A 7960-nucleotide genomic window follows, 5' to 3' on the forward strand; every position below is an offset into this window, starting at 1 on the left:
TGGATTCACATAGTCGTCAATTTCTTTTTTTATATGCATATATCCCTTTTATATGAAAAAGTGATTGAGATATGTTTGGCTTTGGCTTTGGCTTTAGTTGTCAAATGAGTCAGCAATTTCGGACTAAATTTCAGGAACACCTCCTTAAATTAGGCTTTTTATTTATCATAAAACTTATGTATACTGGCCTGGCCTGAAGCACCATAAAAGCTGATTGAGAAAAAGCTTTGATGATGATAACTCAATAATGTTCCCAAGCTGGTGGAGTCATGCCTAATATAACCTTAACTAAGGATTGAAAGAGGGATGTCGTAGTACGATTGTATTTTTTGAAAATTCCACTTTGTCATATAATTTAAGTATTTTTTAAAAAATATATATATAATTTTGTACCCCTAAATTTTTATTATAAATTTTAAATTTACAGCTCTGACATAAAATAATATATATATTACTAGATTTAATTTAACGGATGAATTGAGAAATTGCATAGGTATATAATTCATTTGATAGATGGGACACTTGCTAATGTATAAGTCAACACTCGTTTTTTTTTGTCCCTTTTTTATATTATTATAATAATAATAATTATTATTATTATTATTAATTAAGTTTTATTTGTATTTTTCAGGCCAAATTACAAATGGGCATTTGACCCAAACCCCAAACCCAATTACAACCCGACCCGGACCCACCAACCTATGCCTCCCATGTGAGGCACCACAACCAAGCACCCCACGTTAAACTACATAACAGTCACCCGTGCCCTGCAAACATGACGACATTTAGCAAAACCAAGGTTTGGGGCAGTGGGGGAAATCAGAAAAGAAATCAGTTATCAGCTAGAAAAGGATAAAAAGAGATCGAAGGATAGGGGGGGGGGGGAACCATTAGCAATCGGAACAGAAAAGAAAGCGAGAAGAAAAAAACTGTAAACAGGGGGAAACAATTGTAAGCGAAAGGTAGGGGGACTCTTTCCTGAAAATTACAGTGTAAATTAAGGCAAGGAAATGATAGTGTAATCCACCATTCAAGAACGAGAGAATGTAACAGAAATACAAGTATTTTCGAGGTACTCTTCTGGGATTTCTTTTTGTTTTCCAGTTTCTTTGTGTGCGCTTATGTTATTTAAAAAAAAACAGAATAAGATAAGCTTTAGATTTTGATATTATCTACTTCGATAATACGATTGTGAAAAAACTAAGGTTCCTATAAAACTCGTGCAACTAATTTGTATTGGAATCCCTCCCACATTTTTTTTCATCGAATTAAAACAAAACAAAGCAATTGTTATTTCGATAGAACCAAGCAAGAAATGTAAACAGAATCAACTCTTTCCCACTGTTACTTCTCTAAGACAGAAATCATACCAAAGCAAGAGATTTCAAGAGGTTTTCATTTTCTATTTTCGTTTTTTAGAGTTTCCAAAGGTGCACGTCTTCGATCGAAATTAAAAAAAATATATAAATGGAGGAGTTTAATCGTTGTTACCTCGGTTGTACGGAGGCCGGTGGAGTCCCGTCGGTTTCGTCTCATAGCCGTTCGGGTCTCCACTGTCAAAGAGAAGGAGTTGAGATTAATAAAAAAAACCCGAAACATAATAAGGAAGATGAATAAGGAGAACGTAGGGGTCGGTTTACCTTAGTTGTTTCGAGTTACTTTGTGGGTTCGGATCTAGCGTCGGGAGGCGAGCATTCGTGGTTTGGTTTCGAGAGGCGTAGGGTCTTGATTCGCTGCTAGGGTGAGAAGGAGGTTTAGAAATCGAAAGGGGAGAATGGTCTGTTTACCATAGAGATAAGGGCCGTTGCCGGCGTTATGGTCGACAGAAAGTTGAGGGTCATGTTCTTTGGCCGATTATAAGCTTGCATGTTGGTCTGAAGTGTGAGGCCATCGGAGATTGGCGGTTGGGGTCTCTTGGGAGTGAGCAGCGCGGCCGCGAGAGAGGAGAAGGGGTGAGATGCGGCTGAGAATAGAAATGAGGGTTAGGGTTAACTTTTAGCCTAAAATTATACATATATGTCCTTATTAAAAACGACAACGTTTTGATGGCTGGGGTAGCACGTGCCTGGAAAGTAGGGGTAATCTCGTACGAGGTCCATTGTCTTTAAAAATCGTTACGTTTTAGTCCATAAATCGAGGTTTTCATTTATTTGATTTAGTCTCTTTAGTTTGTATGTGTTTCATTTTGATCCCAAGTATTAGTGTATTCAAGTTTGCTGTTTTTAGGCGTTGAACCTTTTAATTTTTTTCATGTTTCGTTTTAGTCCTTAGGTCGAACTTTGCATGTTTATAATTCTGTCTATTTAGTTTACGCGCATTTAATTTTAGTCCTAGTGTTAATTTCTTTAACTTTTGTTGTTTAGACATTAGGATTCTATATTTTTGCATGTTACCTTTTAAGTCCTACGAATATCTAGGGTTTGCTTTGATGTTAGTCCTTTATGATGTTGATTTATTTTACTTCGGCTTCATGGTTTATTATAGCATAATATTAGTTTTTTAATTATTATTTTATTTGCAGTTAAGTTGGCAAAATTTTGTCTAATAATATTTAGTCCTCATTTTAATAAGTGTAGTTGTTTTCTAAAACTTATAATTTGAAATATTATGTTTTTATTTTTTTTATTTAAGTCACATTTGTGTATCTTATGTTAATATATATATATATGGTTTATAATTTTTAATTACAAAATATATGTATATAATTTTTGTATTAGAATGTCACATTGCATGATATTTTTAATCATAATATTTGTTTAATTAATTTTTTCATAATTTGCATGGTAACCTTATATGCATAACTTGACCAAATGACATAATCGGATTAAGGGTCATACCCTTTTAATTAAAAATTCTTTTTAGTGGGTTGTCTTAACTTATTAGATATCCACTTTTGATGATTTTAAATTAGAAGTGTATCCCATTAGTGACACCTAAAAATTAATTCATCACTTTAAAAATTAGAAGGGTAATAACTTTGGCTATGACTTCGTTCCCGCTTTCTTCAATAACAACATTAACCCTTGTCCCTACATGGTTCGGCAGAGGGTTCGGCTTGAGGTTGGGATACTGTAATGTTATTAGAATCACATTTCTTCACATTATTGACCTCAATTTCATTCATTCTCGCTGGAGGCTTTCGGCTAGATTCTTCCCCGTCTAGCTTCTCGCTTTTGATTGCCATCTCGATCTTTTCTCCTGCATTGACTATATCAGCAAAAATCTTGGACGAATTTCCAATGAGATGTCCAAAGAACGGGGCTCTCAGAGTATTTGTAAAAAAACATATTAGTTTCTTCCTCCTCTAACGATGGATGAACTTGCACAGCCACATATCTCGACCTTTGGGCATACTGCCTGAAGCTCTCGTTGAATCTTTTTTCCATACTCTGTAACAGAATTCGGTTTGGCCTCACATCTTTTACGTGTTTATATTGCTCTAGAAAAGCCTTAGCCAAATCCTTCCAATATTTAATCTGAGCCCGACTTAGCTGATTGTACCAATGGATTACTGAGTATGTCAGGCTTTCTTGAAAACAATGAATTAATAGATGATCGTTTCCCACATAGTCTGTCATTTTTCTGCAAAACATGGTAATGTGTGCAAAAGGACAACTGGTGCCATCAAATTTCTCGAAGTCTGAAACTTTAAACTTTGGTGGCAGCACTAAATCAGGGAACAGGCTTAGCTCTCTGGTGTCGATTCCATATAGGCTAGCATCTTCTTTCATAGCTCGGAATTCATGCTTCATTTGTTTCCATTCTTTCTTAAGCTCCTTATCACATTCTTTTTTGTCTTCCTCATCTAAATCAGGGACATCTTCAATTAGTTGCGGGTTTGTAGAAGAGCCAGGTAGGTTTATTTGTATTTTTTTCAGTTGGAAAATCGTGGCTTGTTTTGCATGGACATGCGGTGGTGTGAAGCTAGGGGGATATAACGGTTCCTCGGCAGTATGACTGATAACTGGAGTCTCTCCTCGGATTATACTATTTCCTTGTAGCAAACTAACCAGCTTTTCTATCATGTCGTTTTGAGCCTTCATCATCTGTTCGTGCATATCCTCTTACGCTTTCTTTAAATTCTCTTGCATTTCAGCTTGAGTCTTCTCTATTTGGGCAATTCTGTCATCCATTGCCTTTTTTCGCGTGTTGTACGGATGCTTGTAAGTGTCCAGTATTCTGCCACATAATTTTTTTATTAATATTGGTGTTTTATTAATGAAGGGTGAAAAATATGATTAAAATGTTATTTGTAAAAGTAAATGCAATGTAGATGCAATATGAATGCAAGGTGACTGCAATGCAAGGTGTTGATTATGGGACGATTCCTTAGAACAACTTTTTATATAGGAAACGAAGCTCAATTACAATGATTAAACAGATCACAGATACATCTGAGCTATCTCTCCTAATTGTTGGATGTGTCCTAGTAACTCCAATATTTTATGGTCTTCTTCAGTCTCTGACTCTAACCATTCGATCACATCATCTGCTCCATTGTATAACTCCTTCATAAGGGACTAATGGAAGTTCATTTGCTCTTCTTTGAAAATCTTGAACTAAGGCCTCGGGTTCATTCATACGCTTCGTCAATCTTTCCTCATCAGCATGGTTTGAACTACTTTATCGACTTCGATATCGTCGCACAACAGTTTCTAAGATCAAAACTTTACTCTTCAATTTATCATTCTGGGCCAGATTCTCTTGCAGTTGTTGTTCAAGGGCAATCTTTTCTCTCGATAATAGCTTTGCCTGATGTATGTTCTGCTTGAGTTCTTCACTGTTTTCCTTAACTTCTCTTTTTAACCATGCCACTTCTTGTCTTCATTCAGCAAAAGACTTACTTGAGCTAGCAGCTACCTAATCCTTGACCATTCGTTGGTATGATAGTTGAAGATCATTGAAATCCAATCTGAGTTGCTTCTCCACTTTTTTGATCCGGTCAACTCGACTATTTTGGATATCAATCTCCAACTCTCTCTGATACACTTCATCTTTTAGCTTTTGGAAAGTCGTTCTCCATTGTTTCCTTTCCGCCTCAAAATCACACTTAGCTAGCTCTAATGGAGATGCCACCATCCTCAAATATTCTTCCATAGGCTGAATATTTTCAGGATTCACCATTGGGATGTTGTCATTCACTCGACTGCTTCTCTACTGCTCGTACTCTTGAGATAATTCGAGATCATGGGTGAATAGATTTACACGACGAGTTTCCTTCCAGGCCTCTGCAACCCCCTTGACTTTGTTCTTATATTATTCTCCTTTTAATGTAAAATCTTATCTTGACAGATCCCACGTGGCTGGAATGAACTGCCTTAACCCATACTGTCTAAAAACTAACAGAGGTACATACTCGATAGAACCCCATATACCTGGCAAAGGGACACAATCTCGCTCTCCACACCTGTAAAGTATATCTGAAGTGACATTCCATGAAGCTCGCCACAAAATATCACCATCCTTGATATCTTTAAAGATTACCATCCATTTTTCTTCGGTGAAACCCCCAGGCCATTCTTTAGAAAGGAAATCCTTCAAAGGTTAAAAACCATCCAGAAACACTCGTCCTGGTGCCTTTCAACGTGCTTGAAATGACTAAGAATCCACACTAGTAGTAGGGGTGCACACCCTATAAAGCGTCATTCTCCTTCTCGCCTATAAGAACTTAGAGAACGAAACATTTCAGCTATAATGGCTGGAACAAGATCCACATACTTGTCTAATCTTTCGAAAAGGTCAACGACTGATATATCTACATATCCTATCACTTTTGGGGAAATAACGAGCCCATAAATCCCTAGACCAAGAAAGTCAAGCTTCTTCCTCTGATCATCGTGAAGATTAATTACTTCTTTCAGAGCAGTCCAAAAATGCACTCACTGTCTCCTTTTTTCTTAATGTTTTTAATAACCCAATCTCCATTCATTCCAGTCATCAATAGCAATTTCTTCTTAAATAAAGGAGTGATCGACGGCTTGGCATAGATTCTATCCATTTGGGACCTCAGACACCGGATCAAAGCTCGATACTCCTCCATTGTTGGTGTCAGATCCACTCTACCAAACGTAAAATAGCTATAACTGGGATTCAGAATTGTGCTAGGGCCCTAAACAGATTTCGGTCGATTGGAACATCCAAAAAATAAGGTATATCTCCATATAACTGATAAAATATCTCTTTATAGACTGCTTCCCATCTTCCCCATATCTCTTTTAGCTCATTCAAATCATTCTGGCGTACATTGATGTGAGTGTAGCCAAACAACTCCGATACATACCCAGGCATCAAACTGTCTCATTTGGTCAACTGGGATTTTTCCGACCACCTCAGAACATCTGTATTTTCTTTAACCTATTTCTGAACCTTTTTTTCCATATTACTAGCATTCTATATGGATATCGATTCCAAATCAACACCATGAAATGGATAGTGCAATTCATAACAAAAGGAAATAACGCAAAGAAAAAGGAAATCAGTTAGTAAACATAAATCAATTAATCGTGGATAATAATTTGTTTAAAGAATCATACCCTCACATGTTGGCTACCCAATCATGTTTTATCATATCATACCCAGACATGATATCTACCCTCATGCTTTACTTGAACATTAAAACCCTAACCGCATGATATCTAATTCACATACTTGTTTGAAAAACAAACCTAACCACTTGATCTCTAGTTCGCATACATTTATTCGAAAAAAAGAAAATAAATGACTCAACAAGCTTTTCCTTGTGTACCCTCTCACGGGACTCCTGATGTTTGGGTCAGGTTCGACCTAAGTTCAGGCTCTATGTTCACTATATGTTGGGTTTGGTTCTAAAGCATTGGGTTCTCGAATTGTTATTAATGGTACCCTTTTGGGCTACCGAACCCAAATTGGGCCCAATTACAAATGGGTATTTGAACCAAACCCCAAACCCAATTACAACCCAACCCAGACCCGGTTGCACCAACCTATGCCTCCCATATGAAGCACCACAACCAAGCACCCCACGTGAAACTACATAACAGTCACTTGTGCCCTGCAAACATGAAGAAATTTAGCAAAACCAAGGTTTGGGGCAGTGGGAGGAATCAGAAAAAAATCAGTTATCAGATAGAAAAGGATAAAAAGAGATCGAAGGATAAGGGGGGAACCATTAGCAATCGGAACAGAAAAGAAAGTGAGAAGAAAAAAACTGTAAACAGGGGGAAACAATTGTAACCGAAAGGTAGGGGGACTCTTTCCTGAAAATTTCAGTGTAAATTAAGGCAAGGAAATGATAGTGTAATCCACCATTCAAGTACGAGAGAATGTAACAGAAATACAAGTATTTTCGAGGTACTCTTCTGGGATTTCTTTTTGTTTTCTAGTTTCTTTGTGTATGTTATTTAAAAAAAATAGAATAAGATAAGCTTTAGATTTTGATATTATCTACTTCGATAATACGATTGTGAAAAAACTAAAGCTCCTATAAAACTCGTGCAACTAATTTGTATTGGAATCCCTCCCACGTTTTTTTCATCGAATTAAAACAAAACAAAACAAAGCAATTGTTATTTCGATAGAACCAAGCAAGAAATGTAAACAGAATCAACTTTTTCCCACTGTTACTTCTCTAAGACAGAAACCATACCAAAGCAAGAGATTTCAAGAGGTTTCATTTTCTATTTTCATTTTTTAGAGTTTCCAAAGGTGCATGTCTTCGATCGAAATTAAAAAACAAATATAAATGGAGGAGTTTAATCGTTGTTACCTCGGTTGTACGGAGGCCGGTGGAGTCTCGTCGGTTTCGTCTCATAGCCGTTCGGGTCTCCACTATCAAAGAGGAGTTGAGATTAATAAAAAAAAAACCCGAAACATAATAAAGAAGATGAATAAGGAGAACATAGGGGTCGGTTTACCTTAGTTGTTTCGGGTTACTTTGTGGATTCAGATCTAGCGTCGGGAGGTGAGCATTCATGGTTTGGTT

The 7960-nt window shown here is 36.8% G+C and overlaps 1 long non-coding RNA gene across 1 annotated transcript; it reads right to left on the reverse strand.

Annotated features, from left to right (window-relative positions):
* Window positions 1–584: 584 nt before the first annotated feature.
* On the reverse strand, window positions 585–1970 carry LOC120172120. Its single transcript, XR_005520940.1, has 3 exons — window positions 1641–1970; window positions 1492–1553; window positions 585–767 (listed from the first exon to the last, which is right to left on the reverse strand). It is a non-coding gene; the product is annotated as an uncharacterized LOC120172120 (long non-coding RNA).
* Between the last annotated feature and the right edge of the window lie 5990 nt (window positions 1971–7960).

Source organism: Hibiscus syriacus, unplaced genomic scaffold, assembly GCF_006381635.1.
Source record: "Hibiscus syriacus cultivar Baekdansim isolate YM2019G1 unplaced genomic scaffold, ASM638163v2 tig00111842_pilon, whole genome shotgun sequence".
In the NCBI taxonomy this organism is placed as follows: Eukaryota; Viridiplantae; Streptophyta; class Magnoliopsida; order Malvales; family Malvaceae; genus Hibiscus; species Hibiscus syriacus.